Source organism: Myotis yumanensis, unplaced genomic scaffold (genome assembly GCF_028538775.1).
Source record: "Myotis yumanensis isolate MYYU_CA2020_CCGP unplaced genomic scaffold, mMyoYum1.0.hap1 SCAF_4, whole genome shotgun sequence".
Classification (NCBI taxonomy): Eukaryota; Metazoa; Chordata; class Mammalia; order Chiroptera; family Vespertilionidae; genus Myotis; species Myotis yumanensis.
The window spans coordinates 53022995-53040452 of NW_027223755.1; the positions used below are offsets into that span (position 1 = coordinate 53022995).

A 17458-nucleotide genomic window follows, 5' to 3' on the forward strand; every position below is an offset into this window, starting at 1 on the left:
TGGACTGCAAGAGGGTGCAGGCTGGGCTGAGGGATCCCTCATCTCCCCACCCCCCTGCAAGTGCATGAATTTTGTGCACCGGGCCTCTAGTTTAAAAATATGTGCACAAAATTTTTGGTTAAGAAGATCACTGAGTGTGTATTTTTCCCCATCTCCCTCTAGCAATCCTCTTAAAAAGATAATAAAGGTGTGTGTTGGGGTAGGGGGAGAGGATGTAAATCCATAATGGTGAAGAGACTGAGCAAGCCCTCCGTACAAATTTGTACATGTAAGACAGATGAAGGAACATTCATAGGAGAAACAGAGCAGGAAAAGCCAAATGATAGTATGTGTAGGGAGCACTGCAATTAAAAGTATGAGCTAATATCCCTGGCAGAGTGTGGAGTAAGGAGTGAAGCTAAAATAAGCAATCACTTGAAGATTTGTCCTGATTCTCCCTCCCCTATCTTTGTATACAAGCAACTACTTTCTTTTTGTCTTTAGTTAAATATATACTCTGAGTAAAAATAAAAAGTAAATGAGAGGAAATGAATTGTGTTTGAGGAAATGAATTGTCTAGAAAAGTAGAAAACATAGCATAAATATAGGTACCCCCAAAACAAGATGGCCTCTTTCTGGCCCCTTCTGACTTCAAGTATATTCATGGTTCCACCTATTCACTCTAAAGCAAAGCATACAAGTCAAATCAGTGCCACCCAAATATAATTTCCAGGCAGCTTTTTAATTTTCTCTTTTCTAATATGAATGCAAAGCCAAGGACCACTGGGCATTTCAAAAAAAATCTTTTTTTTTTCACATTTGAGATCAATGTAAAACAAAAATTTACTCCAATGAAAATAGAGATAAATCAGTTAATAGAATGTGTAAATTTCCCATCATCCTAAGAGAGTAAAGAAAAAAGAATGTATACATAATACAAGGCCAGAAACAGGACTTCAACCTATGGCTGAGTGCAATTAGCAAATACTCTTCCAAAAAAGAAACCAAGGAGCAAGACAAAATTGACAAATACAACTATTTTGGTGCTCTAGAAATTGACCAAAAGAATATGACAAATTGAGAAACATTCACATTTGAAAAACTGCTAATCTTTAGGTAAGAACACAAGGACCCTGTGGCATTCTGGCCTGGAGCTACTCTTATAACCATCAACCACAGCTCAGACAGCACAGAGGTCCTCCCAGGGTGGGGAAGATCACAGGACTGGAAATGTATTTGCTGTGGTCAAAGGGGGCTCACTTGAGTTTGAATGGTAGGTAATGTCTAGCCCATGATGGTGTCAGTGGAAGTGAAGATCTAAGAAGCCAGCAAGCAGGGAGAGCCACACACCTATATTAGCCCAAGGCCGTGGTCGTAACTGGGGCAAGCATATTCTTGGCTAAGGCTGAGTATGTGCAATAGAGACTGAAGAGGAACAAAGCTAGCAGAGATTGCTTTGGCTGAACAATCATGGGCACGGAGGAAATGTGAAAGAGCCCAGCAGAAAGCAAAAACTGGGACACAATTGATAACTGTAAACTTTAAATGCATTCCTCTATTACAGAGACTCTCGAGGAGATGAGAGACGACTTACTGACCTGAAGTGTTTAAGCACAACCACTGCCCAACCATCAGCTTCTCATTTAAGCGACACAGCCACAGGGGCAAGTCCTAGGAAGGTAAATGTAAAACTCAAAACGAAAATCTTAAAAAAAAGAAAACCCAGATACATCAGTGGCCATACATCACAGGGGAGATTGATGCCGCTGATTTAGTTTGGGCAAATTACCAAACAAAGAAACCAGCAAACAAAGCAACAACAACATTCAATGATTACAAAACCAGAATCCAAAGTTGTGTCAATATCTGATCTAAAAATGTCCAGTTTTCAAGAAATGATGAGGCATGCAAAGAAATGGGGGAGGGAGGAGAAGCAGCCAATAGCAACATTTTGAGAGTCCTTAGAAGTTCAATTTAAATAGACTTCAAAGCAGCTATTTTAAATCTGTTTAAAGAACCAAAGATAACCATATTTTAAAAAGTAAGACAATGAATAAAGAATAAAGATTCTCAGTAAGGAGACAGAAATTTTTGAACAAAATGGAAATTTTGAAGTTAAAAAGTCCAATATATATAAAAAGATAATTCACGAGGGACTTGAGAGCATATTCAAAATGACCTGTAGAAAGAATTGGTGAATTAAAGAGAGTTAATGTAAATTACCCAATCTAAAAAAAAAAAAAAAAAAAAAACAGAGAAAAAATATTTTTTAAAATGAGCAAAGATGCAGAGACATTTGGGACAGTCATAACCATATCAAAAAACCTGTTAATAGTATCCCGGAGGGAGAGGGAACAGATAAAGGAGTAGAAAAAATACGTGAATAAGGAACAAAAATATATCAAATTAGATATGATTTGATAATTGCACTCGGCCATTTTGAATATGCTCTCAAGCATTAATCTACTCATCAAAGAAGTTCAAAGGACCCCACATAGGACAAATATAAAGAGATAGGTATCTAGACATAACACAATCAAACTATTAAAGGACAAAGACAAAGAAATTAAAAGCATCAAGAGAAAACTAACTCTTCACACACAGGTAAGTATCAATGAAACTATGGAGGCCAGAAGTCAGTGGAATGAGAAATTAAAAATGCTGAAGGAAAAAAACTGTCTGCCAAATATTCTATATTAAGAATAACTATATTTTAAGTTGATGGCAAAATAAAACCATCACTTTAATAACTGAAGACAAAATAAAGATTGAGAATTTGGCCGAAACCGGTTTGGCTCAGTGGACAGAGCGTCGGCCTGCGGACTGGGAGGTCCCGGGTTCGATTCCGGTCAAGGGCATGTACCTGAGTTGCGGGCACATCACCAGTGGGGGATGTGCAGGAGGCGGCTGATCGATGTTTCTCCCTCATCGATGTTTCTGACTCTCTGTCTCTCTCCATTCCTTTCTGTGAAAAATCAATAAAAATATATTAAAAAAATAAAAAATAAATAAAAAAAAGATTGAGAATTTGTTGCAAGCAGATCTCTCTTAAATGGTAAAGGAAATAAGGAAATTCTTCAATCTATAAAAAAATAACACCAGCCCTAGCTGGTCTGACTCAGTGGATAGAATGTCAGCCTGTGGACTGAAGAGTCCCAGGTTCTATTCCGGTCCTGAAGACTTCCAGGTTCGGTTCTAGTCAAGGGCACAAGCCTGGGTTGTGGGCTCGATCCCCACTGTGGGATGTGCAGGAGGCAGCTGAACAATGATTCTCTCTCATCATATATGTTTCCATTCCCTCTCTCTTCCTTCCTCTCAAAAATCAATAAAAATATATTTAAAAGCAAAAAAAGAAAATAACACCAGATGGTAAAAATGTAGGTTAATATGAAAGACTCTGAAATATTATTTCATTTATTTTCATTGATTTTTTTTAAAAAAAAGCATAGATTGTATAAAACAATAGCTATAACAATGTATTATTTAGTTTATAACATGTAGGGGTATAATACACATGGCAGTAATAGCAGAAAAAGGAGGAAGGAATAGACCTATAATAGAACAAAGTTTCTATATTTTGTCAAAATTAAGTTGATATTAACTAGATTGTATTAAGTTGGTTGTGGTAAATTAAAATGTAGAATGTATTCTCCAGAGCAAGCACTTAGAAAATAACTTTTTAAAAGGTAAAGTTACACTAGAAATTTAAAAGTGGATACACTAAAAATATTCATTTAATACAAAAAAAGCAGTGAAGGTAGAAGAAAGGAATAAAAAAGATAGGAGTCATATAAAAGTAAAGTATAATGCCGAAACCGGTTTGGCTCAGTGGATAGAGCGTCAGCCTGTGGACTGAGGGGTCCCAGGTTCGATTCCGGTCAAGGGCATGTACCTGGGTTGCGGGCACATCCCCAGTGGGAGATGTGCAGGAGGCAGCTGATCGATGTTTCTCTCTCATCGATGTTTCTAACTCTCTATCTCTCTCCCTTCCTCTCTGTAAAAAATCAATAAAATATATTTTAAAAAAAAAAAAGTAAAGTATAATGGAAAATGTAAGCCTAACTATACCAATAAGCACATTACATGTGAATGGTTTAATCTCAATCAAAAGCAGGCCCAGCCAGTGTGGCTCAGTGGTTGAGCAGTGACCCATGAACCAGGAGGTCACTGGTTTGATCCCTGGTCAGGGCACATGCCTGGGTTGCAGGCTGGATCCCCAGCGACGTGCAGGAGGCAGCCAATTGATGTTTCTCTCTCATCAATGTTTCAATCTCTTTATCCCTCTCCCTTCCTCTCTCAAAAATCAAAAACACTTTTTTTAAAAAAACAGGAATTGTCAAAATAGATTTTAAAAAAAGCAAGATCCAACTATGAGTCATTTATGAGACATTTTTATTCAAATACAAAAAATAGATTAAAAATAGATAGAAAAGGATATTCCAAACAAACAGTAACTATAATAGAGCTGATGTTACTACACTAATATTAGACAAAACAGGCTTTAAGAAATATTTGAGGAAAACATGATATTTCAAAATGATAAAAGGAAAAATACATAAAAAAGATATAAATGTATATCCACCTAAAACAAAGCACCAAGATCAATGGAGGAAAAAAATGACAGAATCAAAAGAAGAAATAAATCATTTATTATAGTTAGATATTTCAAAGCTCTGCTGTCAGGAATGGACAGGACTAAACAAAAAATCAGCAAGAGTTTAGAATATTTAAATACTGTCCCCCTGTCAAATCTAACTTACATATATAGATTACCTCACTCAGTGACGGAGGAGTACACTTTTTTTTTTCAAATTCCAAAAAACATTTTTCAAAATAGACTATATGCCACATCACAAGAAGTCTCAATAAATGAAAGTATAAAATGTTCTAAGAATACAACAGAAATAAATTAGAAATCAATAGCAAAAGTAAATCTTTAAAAAAAACCCCAATATTTGGAAATTAAAGAGCACACTTCTACATAACAATGTTAAAAAGAAATCACAAGGAATATTAGAAAATATTTTTTACTGAATGATAGCGAAAACATAACATGTCGTATTTTATAGGATACAGAAAAAGTAGTGTTTAGAAGAAAACCTATTAATTCCACCTATTTCAGAAAATAAGAAAGATCACAAATAGATAACATAAGATCCAATCACCAGAAAAAAAACAAGAGCAAACCACATCCAAAGCAAGAAGAGGAGCAACACAAGAGTACAGCAGAAATAACATAGGAAATAACATAGAAAAGATAAAAGCAATAGAGAAAAGAAAAGGTGGTTCTTTGGAAAGATCAACAAAATCTCACACCTTTAGCTAGACTGGTAAAAAAAGATACAAATTATCAAAATAATGAAAAAGATGTCACTACTGAACGTACAAAAATCAAAGGATTATAAGACAACACAATGAACAACTTTATGTCAACAAAGTAGACACATTTTAATGTCTACACAATAGGAATGGACATATTCTTTAAAAAGACATAAATGGCACCTCTCCCCAACCTCTCCCCAGTCTCCACAAGTCCGCACCTTCTCCTGCACCTCAGCCGCGGAAATTCAAACTATGATGGCAGCTCAATTGGACATTACTTCTTTCAACTTCAGTGAATCCAGGACCGGCCATGGGATTGGAAACCAAGACCCCAGAGATTCACAACTGCGACTTGTCTTAGTGGGTAAGACTGGAGCAGGAAAAAGTGCCACAGGGAACAGCATCCTGGAAAGAAAGCATTTCATTCCAGCATGGCAGCAAAATCCATCACTAAGGTCTGTCAGAAAGGGAGTAGCACGTGGAATGGGAGAGAAATTGTTGTTGTGGACACACCTGGCATTTTCGACACTGAGGCATGGGATGCTGACACACAAAGGGAGATTGCTAATTGCTTCCTCCTGACTTCCCCTGGCCCTCACGCTGTGCTCCTGGTGGTCCCACTGGGCCGGTATACAAAGGAAGAACAAAAGGCCATGGAGAAGATGCTGTCAATGTTTGGATCCCAAGCTAGGAGATACATGATTCTCTTAATCACCCGGAAAGATGACCGGTTGGCATGGAGTTCCATGATTACTTAAAGGAAGCTCCACAGGCATTCAAGGTCTGATGGGGCATTTCAGGGGTCGTCACCGTGAGTTCAACAATAAGGCAACAGGAGCTGAGCAGGAGGCTCAGAGGGCACAGCTGTTGGACCTGGTCCAGTGCATGGTGATGCAGAATGAGGGAGAATTCTACACTGATGAGATGTACCACAGGGCTGAGGAGGAGATTCAGAAACAGATTCAAGTGAAACAAGAAAAATACAAAACTGAACTGGAGAGAGAGAAAAGGCAAGTAAGAGAGAAATAAAAAAAAAAAAAAAAAAATCAGAAACCTGAAGGATAAAATGGAGCAAGAAAAGAGAAAGGCAGAAATGGAGAGGGAATTGGCAGAAAGGGAGTTTTGCCATCTAAAAAGGCTGCAAGAAGCCAGAGATGAAGTTGAGAGTCAGCAAGATACTAGCATACTTGACATAATTACAGGTATAACAGTGATCACTTTACCTTTTTTAAAAATTCTATTCAAGAGAATTTAAGCTTTTTGAAAATCTGTTCCCTGCATATTTTCAAGTGTTCCTTCCCATATAACTCATTCCCCAAAGTCAGAGTTCTCTATTTCTTTTCTTCAAGTTCTCAGGACTGGGTGTTTAGTAAAGTTTCTTATTGGCATTTGGTAGATATCTGTTTGATTTATTTAACAGGGATGAGACACATTCTCAATTTGTAAAATTCCAAAGTAGAAAGTATGGATGCTCCCTATCTTCTGAACTCTTTCTTAGAGACAGAGAAAGGGAACGCAGGAGACCAAAAGACAATGATTCTCTAGAGTCTTTCTAGATTGACACATAATCTCTGCCTGTGGCTTCTACTCCACAATTTTGCCTTTGGGATGACAATGATCTTTTTACCCATGTGGTTAAAGAAATCAATTATTTGCATTAGATAATGGATAGCTAGAAATGCTTATAGAATTCTTTCTAAATGAACATAAATTTGTTGAACTACATTCTTTCGAAGGACTGAAATAGTTCCTTATCATCTGCCCACTCAAGAAAAAAGAGTTGTCTGAAAAACAGATTTCTCAGAATTCAACTAAGTGAAATGCCAGAAAGAGTAAAAGACAGAGATTCAACAGCCAAGAGAACAATGTTCAGTGTATTCAGATATTTCTGTAGAAAGTCTCTGAGCAACCTCAAGGTAACCACTTTTCTGAATAACTAGTTCTCTCCTTTTCTTGTGAAATTAACTGTTGCCACCGCACCTCCATCACCCCACATCTTGATTACTTATTGCTAGGTGGGTCATCCCCACACTGCTTCCCCTTCCCACTTCAATTGTTTGCTTATTGTTACTATAATAAAACTTTTCTATTTTCTCAAAAAAAGAGACATAAATGATTAAAACTGACTTGCAAAAATGGAATAGACCTTAAAACAAGTAAAGAAATTGAATTGCTAATTCAAAAATCTTCCTACAAGGAAAAGTTGCAAGAGCTTCATAGGTAAATTCTACAAAATAATACTAACATTTCACAGACTTTCATAAAACAAGGAAAGAAACCCTCCTAATTCATTCTATGACAGTATTATCCCGATAACAAAGCCAAACAAACACACCACAAGAACATAAAACTGCAGTCTAACTGCCTATATTAAGAAAGAAAGATCTAAAATCAATACACTAACCTTCAACCTTAAGAAACTAGAAAAAGTAGCCAGCAAAACCCAAAGCAAGCAGAAGGAAGGAAACAATGATTAGACTGGGAATAAATAAAAAGAATAGAAAATTAATAGGAAAAAATAATGAAACTAAAGTTGATTCTTTGAAAATAGGTTCAAGTGACAAACTTTTAGCTCAAATTACTAAAATTAGGAATTAAAGAGGGGACATTATTACTGATGTTAAATAAATAGATTATAAAGAGATACTAAAACAATTGTGTCATCAAATTATATAACCTAGATGAACAGACAACTTCCTAGAAAGACACAAAGTACTGATATGAGTGAGGAAGATTTAAACAATATGAGTAAACCTATAACAAATAAGCAGATTGAATTAATTATCAAAAACTTTCCCACAAAGAGAAGCCTAAGGCCAGATGACATGACTGGTTGGTGAAGTCTACCAAAAATGTAAAGAAGAATTAACACCAATCCTTCACAGATTGTTCCAAAAAACAGAAGAGGAAAGAACACTTCCCAACTCATTTTCTGAGGCCAGTATTACCATGACACCAAAAAAAGACAAAAACATTACAATAAACTATAGACCAATATCCCTTAGAAATATAGAGACAAAAATACTCAAAATATTAACAAGTATAAAAGAGAATTATACACCATGACTAAGTGAAATTTATCCCAGGAATATAAGGTTAACTCCAACACAGGAAAATGAATCAATGTAATAGACTTTATTAATAGAACAAAGGACAAAAAAATGCATGATAGTTTAAATATATGCAAAGAAAAATGTGTTAAAACTCAACACCAGCCGACACCGGTTTGGCTCAGTGGATAGAGCATCGGCCTGCGGACTCAAGGGTCCCAGGTTCGATTCCGGTCAAGGGCATGTACTTGGGTTTCCGGCACATCCCCAGTGGGAGATGTGCAGGAGGCAGCTGATCGATGTTTCTCTCTCATCGATGTTTCTAACTCTCTATCTCTCTTCCTTCCTCTCTGTAAAAAATCAATAAAATATATTAAAAAAAAAAAAACTCAACACCATTCATGATAAAAATAACTCAACAAACTAGGAATAAAAGAGAACTGTATCAACTCCATAAAGGATAACTATAAAAAACCCACAGCTGACTTCATACTTAATGGTAAAAGACTGAGCTATTCTCTAAAGATCAGGAACAAGACAAGAATGTCAATTTTTAGCACTCCTCTTCAACATTGTACTGGAAGTTCTATCCAGGAAAATTAGGCAAGAAAAGTAAATATCCAGATTGCAAAGGGAGAAGCAAAACTACCTACTTATAGATGACAAAATCTTGTATGTAGAAAATCCTAAGGAATCCTAAAACAAACAAAACCCTCAAACTATTGGAGCTAATAAATACATTCAACAAAGTTTGCAGGATATGAGATTCGTAAACAAATATCAATTGTATTTCTATATACTAGCAATTAACAATTTGAAAATAAAATTAGGAAAACAATTTAATTTACAATAGTACCAAAAAGAATAAAATATTTAGGAAAAATTTAACAAAAGAACTGTAAGACCTGTTCACTGAAAACTACAGAACATCACTGAAAGGAACTGAATTAGACCTAAATAATGAAAAGTCCATGTTTATGGATTGAAAGGTTTAATATTGTTAATGTGGCAAAACTTCCCAATCTACAGATTGAATGTAATCTCTATCAAAATCCCGGCTGCCTATTTTGCTGAAATTAACAAAGTAATCTTAAAATCCATATGGAAGTGCAAGGAACCCAGAGTAACCAAAACATCTTGAAAAAGAACAAAGTTAGAGAACTCACATTTCCCATTTTTAAAACTTATTATAAAACTACAATAATCAAGACTGTGTAACAGGATAGGCATAAGGACAGACATGTAATCAATGCAATAGAACTGAGAGTCCATAGATAAACCTATACAATATCCAATTGATTTCTGATGAGGGTTTCAAGAAAGTTCAATAGGGAAAGATTGGCCTTTTCATGAAATGTTCCTGAGACAACTGGATAGTAACATGCAAATGAATGGAGTCGGACTCCATTAAAAGATGTTTAAAAATTAACTCAGAATTGATCAGAGACCTAAATATAAATGCTAACATATATAAAAACCTTAGAAGAAATCAAAGGTGTCAATCTTTTTTACCTTAGATAAATGCAAATTAAGACCACATGAGATACAACTTCACAGCTCACCAGAATGGCTACAAACAAAAAATAAAAAATAACAAGTGTTGGGGAGGAGGTGGAGAAAATGAAACCCCATTTACTGCTAAATGAGAATATAAAGGTCTCTCCCTTGCCTTGTCAGTAGAGATATTTCCTTAATAGCACTTTGCATTATGTACTAGTAGTTTTGTGATCTCTCCCACCAAAATGCAAGCACATGAAGACTAATTCGGTCTCTTTCCTTCCCTTGAATATACAGTATATCAGTCAGGGTACTTGTCATTCTAGGCTATCTGCAACCACTGATTTACTTACCACTTTCAACCACTAGATTATAATCTTAAAACAGGGACTGTGGCTTTTTTATTTTTGCATCCCAGAACCTAATCTAGTGGTTGACACAGAGGAAGTACAAAGAAAGAGTTGAGCCGAAACCGGTTTGGCTCAGTGGATAGAGCGTCGGCCTGCGGACTGAAAGGTCCCAGGTTCGATTCCGGTCAAGGGCATGTACCTGGGTTGCGGGCACATCCCCAGTAGGAGATGTGCAGGAGGCGGCTGATCGATGTTTCTCTCTCATTGATGTTTCTAACTCTCTATCCCTCTCCCTTCCTCTCTGTAAAAAATCAATAAAATATATTTTTTTTTTTAAAAAGAAAGAGTTGAATAAGAAATCTCAAAGTGTGGTACACAGATCCCTGGTGGAGCCTCAATATTCTTTTAAGGGGTTCTCAAGGTCAAAATTATTTTCATAAAAGACACCATATGACATTTCACTAGGTTAACATTTGTACTAATAGTGCAAAAGCAAAGATGCCCTAGCACAAAATGCAGTTCTCAAACTGTATTAATTGTAATAGTTTTTCTATTGCTTCTATAAGTTGTCATAAAACCACAAATTTATTATCTTAAAGTTCTCTAGGTCATAATTCTGAACTGGGTCTCACTAGGCTAAACCAATGATTGGCAGGACTTCATTCCTTTCTAGAGGCTCTGAGGAGAATCCAGTTTCGTTGCATTTTCTAGCTTTTGGAGGCTGCTCTCATTCTTTGGCCCCTAGCCCACTTCCCCCACTTTCTAGCCACCTATCTGGGTTGAGACCTTTTCACTTGGAATCACTCTGAATTCCTATTCTGCCACCTTCTTCCATTTTTGAGAACCACTGTGATTACATTGAACCCATTTGGATAATCTAGGATAAGCTCACTATTTTAAGATAAACTGATTAACAACTTCAATTTCATTTTGCCATATTCACAGGTTCCAGAGATTCGAATATAAGCATCTTTAGGGTAGTCATTATCCTGGCTACTACAGTAGTCATATTTTTCACCCCCACACAATTGGAATAAAAAAGAATGACAGGTTCATTTAATGGCTTTGATGAGGCAGTAAAAATTAGTAATTCTATTAAAATTAGTAATTCTATTACTAATTTTTGAGATGCCAGATTTTTCTCAAAAATCAACCAAATTTGACTGTCATTTCAAGGAAAAGATTAGACAGGATAAATTTAGAACTTTCAAAGCAAAAATAAAAATTTTTGATAATCCATATTGTCATAGGACAGTTTCCTAGTATTTTAAGATTTCCTGATGAGACAGCTGGTGATATTAACATATGCATTTTTTGATACTACATAATAAAGTGCATTAAGATTGAAAGATCAGCATACCTCAATGAATCAATGTTTTACATATGGCCAACGCATTATGTAAAAAATCAGGTGTTTGCAAAGATTCATCCAAAGTTCAAGACAGACCATAGGATTTTGTTTTATTTTATTTTTAAATATTTTTATTGATTTCAGAGAGGAAAGGAGAGGAGAGAGAGAGAAACATCAATGATGAGAGAGAGAGAAACATCAACCATGAGAGAGAATCACAGATCGGCTGCTTCCTGCATGCCCTGCACTGGGGACTGAGCCAGCAACCTGGGAATGTGCCCTTGGCCAGAATCGAACTCGGGACCCTTCAATCCACAGCCAATGCTCTATCCACTGAGCCAAACCAGCTAGGGACAAACTAAGGGATTTTAAAGTAACACAGCACAAAAAGTTAACTGATTTCAGAATCCACACTGTAATTAAACTTTAAAAACTATCACTTGTTAAAGTTCTAGTGAAAAGGACATTAAAATACCCTTTCTTTTCCAACTACATGTCTGTATGAGGTTGGATTTTGTTCACTTCAACCAAAACAATATCCCATAACAAACTGAATTCAGAAGTAGATCTGTGAATTCAGCTCTCTTCTATGAAGCCAGACATTAAAGAGATTGTAAAAACGTAAAACAATGTCACTCTTCCATTACAATTTTTGTTTTGGAAAAAAAATATTGTGGTTTTTTTTTTAAATGCTACTTACATTTCCATGTAATGGCTTTATTTTTTCTTTTTGAAATAATAGATTTAAATTTATAATATAATAACTATAAGTAGATATAATTATATACATTAAAACTCCTTGAGGTCATCTGTAATTTTTAAATACAAAGAACTTGTGAAACCAAATATTTGAGAACTGTTGAGTTAGATAAATGAGACAGCCCAGAAAGAGTTTACCAGGTAAATTCAATCAAAACAATGAGCACAGGCAGCTACTAATAATACTATAGGACAGAAGGCAACACAAAAGGCCTAGGAAGAGGGCTCCTTTTACAAACAGCCCCCTCTCAAACTCTTCCGGACTCTAATCTCTGAATACTAGTGGACAGAGCTCACCATTGCTAAATTGCCCCTGGGAATTTTTAAGGGTAGGTATGAATATGTGCTAGAAAATAAAAAAATCGACATTTTAAAAATTATAAAGGAATAAATTATGTGATTATATAAAAAACTTGCATTTTAAAATTGAAAACAAAAATTGGTGAGCTGAAGTCTAAAAAAGCAAAGAAAGTGGGTAAAGAATGTCATGACAATGAAGCACAAAATAATATTCACTGAAATTAGTAAAAATTAAGACCTCATCAGGATAATGCACCTCAAAAAGATCTTCCATCAATCCTAAATTTAAATCAGGTAAACTCCAGCTCTGGCTCAGTTGGTTGAAGCATCGTCCTGTACAACAAAAGGTTTCCCGTTTGATTCCTGGTCAGGACAGATGCGTAGGTTTCGGGTTAGATCCCGGGTCGGGGTGAGTATGAGAGGCAACTTATCAATGCTTCTCTAAAAATCAATGGAGACATATCCAAACATATCCTCAGGTGAGGATTAGAGAAAACACACACAACTTAAATCAGGTAAGTATTAAACTGTTGCATTAGCTGTGCTCCCCAATGGGAAAATGGACAGTAAATTCAGCATCGCTGCTGAATGCTAAAACAACCTCTTACACCTAATGGCCAGAGTCAGGGAAGAAGAGATCTTAGCAAAAAAAATATTGAAAGTGACAGGAAAAAAACCTATCAGATTAACCAATTAGAAAACAGTGATTATGTGCTCTAAGTAGAGCAAAGAAGAAGCTTCTTCTTGGAAATAAGAAGGCTTTTCCTAGAAGCATGATACAAAAGAAAGAGCTCTAAATTTAGATTCTTAAGACCTAGCTTCTGGTTCAAGTCACATGTTTCCTGAGTTATGTGGACAAATTAAATCACCTCTTTAGTCCTAATGTAAGATAAACGAAGTTAATTTAAATCTTTTGCTTTAAAATTCAACTGTGATTCACAGTAACAAACACATTTTATGTCCAAAACCTGAAGCCACACATAGCTGAAACAAAAATGCAAGCTAGTAGTCATCAAATTGATAGGGCTGTGACCTGCCATTTGAAAAGCAGTGAATTGATTGGTCTCTACAATTGCTTATTAAAAACAATAATAGGGGTAGGGGTGCCATATGTGCCTCAAATGATAAGGTCAATGTGTGGCAGCAGGGATTGTACTTTCCTTAGGCTGTAAACATCAAGAGTTGAAATTTAAAAACACTTCTAAATGATAGCTTGTGACAACTGTTATTTTTACTAATAACTAACATTATGCCAAGTGCTGGGGTGACACGGCTCTTCTCTAACGTGACCTTAGCTCCAGGATTGCTCATGGGCCTGGCTGAAGAAGCAGTTTGAGATTCTACTTATCCTCCTCCCCTGCCTTCCTTCCTCCTCTGCTTCAGATTGTCAGACCTGCATTGAGGCCTGAAAGCGATTTCTTCCCACTCTTGCTCCCTTTGCCTTTATCTTCCATAGGCACTTTCCCCAAAAAACCTCTGGCATATCTAAACCTCTCTTGGCATCTGCTTCTTTGATAATTTGAGCAAATAAAGTGCTTACAAGTCCAGCCACCATATTAAACTTTATTCATCATTATTTCATTTAATCTCCACAAAAGCCCTATAAAGACATTATTACTATTCCCATTTGACAAATAAGGAAAGAGTAGAAAAGTACCTTTCCCGGTGTCCTCAGTGTTTCACAACTAGTGATAGAGCTGGAATTAGAACTCAAGTCTCTTTGACTTCACAACTGGAGCCACAGACCTCATTTTAAAGCAATTCAACTTTATTAAACAACAAAAAACATGAGATCGATCTCTAGTTTTTCTGATGCCGCTGTGCTTTCACACATTATCACATTTAATCCTAATAAATTCATAAAGTTAATTTTATCATTTTACAAATGAACAAATTGGGGCTCAAAGAACTTAATTTCTTCAAGATCATATTATATAAGTTCATGAGTTTGAGCTCATGCTCATGTGGTCTCTGAATTCTGCTGTTCCACATTACGCTCTTTTGCCTAATAATAAAAATTACAATGGTCTGTCTTTTTCTTTTTAGTTTTAGATAATTTTCATGAGAAATTTACTCAGCAAAAAATCCGCAATGGATTTAAACAACTATATATGTTTGTTCTTAATTTCTGGGGGTGGGGTGTGAGTAAGCACAAATACTATGGGCACCATTCTCGCACTGAGAATGTCTCCTGAGCTGCCTCTCCCCTTGTTTGCCTGTATTTTAATCAAAGTTTGAGAGGCTATAGCAGGAGCATCATTTCAAAAACCTGTCTCCAATAACATATCAACAACGACAGCTGGGAGGCAGTGCCCTTTCCCACTTCCAATTTAATTATGCTGATTTTTTGCCTTTCCCTCCTGACTCAACTGCAGTCTTTGAGTTCACCACTCAAAGACTTCCCTTAACCAGTCGTCACCTGAGGTGAGTCAGCAGTCTGCAGGATCATTACTTCTAATGACAAAACCCTGTTTCCCAGCCTATGAAAGGACACAGCCTAGCAAGAGCCTGCGTTATGCCTGGCAGACGGATGCTGAGCAGCCTGGGAGGAACTCCACAGTATTCGAATGCTGGAAAGGGGGTGGGATTTTTGTGGGGGGTGGGATTTTTGTGTTTTCTTGTTTTGTTTTCTGTAGATAAGGCGTCACAGAAAGTCATGGAACAGAAAAGGGTGATCCTGGAGGAGCAGGGCACAGGAAGGGGAGGCAGATCTAAGTCTAACCCCACCATAGGGGAGCCTAGAGTTACTCCTTGGAAGGAAGAGCCTATGGGTCCTCTATCCAGTTCACCCTGTGACTTTAGGTGGGAAATTGAGGCTCAGAGAGGAGCAATGGTTGCTTAGAGTCACAGACATCAGCAAGGTGCAGGAGACATGGAGAAGACAGCAAGAAGGAGTGAGAAGACCTCAGACCATGAGAGAGACTCAGAACCCCACTGCCACCACAGCTGGGTCCCAGTGCCCAGCCTCCACCCTGTGGACTATATGCTCGTGGACCAGTCCCAGTGTGAGTCCATATCCCCTCAGGGTGGAGGCCCAGAAACAGGGGGACAAATGGCCCTCAGAGGCCCCCCCCCCACCTTTGGGCCAGCTAAGCAGAGTTCACTGGAAAGAGGCGGATGTTCCCCAGCCAAGAGTGGACCCAGTGTGGTAAGTGGGCAAGTGAAGACTTGGGGCTGGAGTGGAACTATGGGCAAGTTTTCATTTCTTTCTTTTTCCTTTTGGCTTATCTGTATATTCTTATACTTCTGTAACAAATGGGCATTATTTCTACAAGAAAGAAATTAAATACCAAGCCCAGCCTCCCACACTATCCTGGTTATACCCACAAATCATTGCTTATTGTAAGAACCTAATATGTTGAACCTGACCACACTGCTATCCAGAGCTTGCCCTGAACTCAGCTTTTTTACCTCTACTATTAGCCATCACTATTCTCTTTTCTGACACCTTTTCATCCTCCAATGGAATTCTTCCATCTTGTCCCTTTACCGAAATCCTCACCATTACCTTCATCCTTATGTCTTTCCTCATTTGTCCTCCTGGAAGCAAAATTTTTTGTCTCTGTTGCCAACATGTTTTGTGTTCAATGGTCATATGTAAATTGTTGCTCATAATACCTATTTGTGTATATAACTAGAGGAAAAATTTGTCACCTTTGGCTAATTTATAAAGCATTTTTATATCCACCAATCTTCTTTTATGCTCACAAGATTAGGGGAAAAGAGAATCAATATTTACTTATTGGCAACTGTGTGTCAGACAGTGTGTTTGAGGTTTTATGTGTATCATTTCACTTAACCCTCACAGCAGTTTCATAGGTCTGTTTTGCATATGAAAACATAGGCTCACAAGTTCATTGACTTACTGGGGTCTTATTGGCAAAAAGCATGGCTGAGGATTGTGTGTGTGTGTGTGTGTGTTTTAATATTTTGGTCTTGTTCTTTCTATTACAAAAACATAACTGTACATCTACCAATGCTGGAGACACCAATAAGTACAGATAAAACTCCACTCATGTTTTCTAGCACACTAGAACTGCTGTATTCAGTTAGTACTTGGTAGCCAACTAAAGTCAGAGGATTTTAGAGCTAGGAGAGACCTGATAGATCATCTAAGCCAGCCCCTGTATGTTATAGATGAGAAATACGATCTTCAGAGAAATAAAATTTCCTGTGTATACATGTGCCTAGTTAGTAGAGGAGCTAGGATAAAAACCCAGTTGGAGGCAGTATAGTAAAGTGGTTAATACTATGGCCTTTAGAGTCAGCATTGTTCCAAATCACAGGTCTGATACTTCAAGATTGTGTATAACCTATAATGATTTACAGATCTTATCTTTGTTTCAGTTATTTAATCTGTAGGAGGAGGATAATAAAACCCTATAGTGCTGTGAGGATTCAATGTAACACTGAATAGCAGAAAGTAAGCAACATTAATATTAGGTATTCTCTTATACCCTATCTCACTGTCCAATCTTCTTTACAGGATACCACCATTGCCTTTTTAGATGACTGAAGTGGACATATTTCGAGGGCAAAGTGAGTAACAATAAATATGCATTTATTTATGTGGTAAGTCCCTTTTAAAAAACACACTTAAAGATAAAAACAAGAACAGCACATTTGAAAATGGATTTGTTCATTCAATAAGTGTTTATTGAACACCTACTTACTATATGTCGGGCACAGTGCTAGATGCTGGGTGCGAGATAATGAAAAAACTGATATCTCAACCTTCATAAGCACTGAAATGTGGTTAAAAACAAAGTATCACTGCCCTGGCCAGGTAGCTCAGTTGGTTAGCGCATGGTCCTGATATGCCAAGGTTGCAGGTTCAATCCCTGGTCAGG

General features: G+C 36.9%; 1 protein-coding gene and 1 pseudogene across 4 annotated transcripts in view; one reads left to right on the top strand and one right to left on the bottom strand.

Annotated features, from left to right (window-relative positions):
• Window positions 1–17458, bottom strand: part of KIAA0825 (KIAA0825 ortholog) — a 362385-nt gene that overhangs the window by 342190 nt on the left and 2737 nt on the right. The gene's annotated exons all lie outside the window — the stretch shown is intronic.
• On the top strand, window positions 5554–6556 carry LOC139009427 (GTPase IMAP family member 4 pseudogene; annotated as a pseudogene).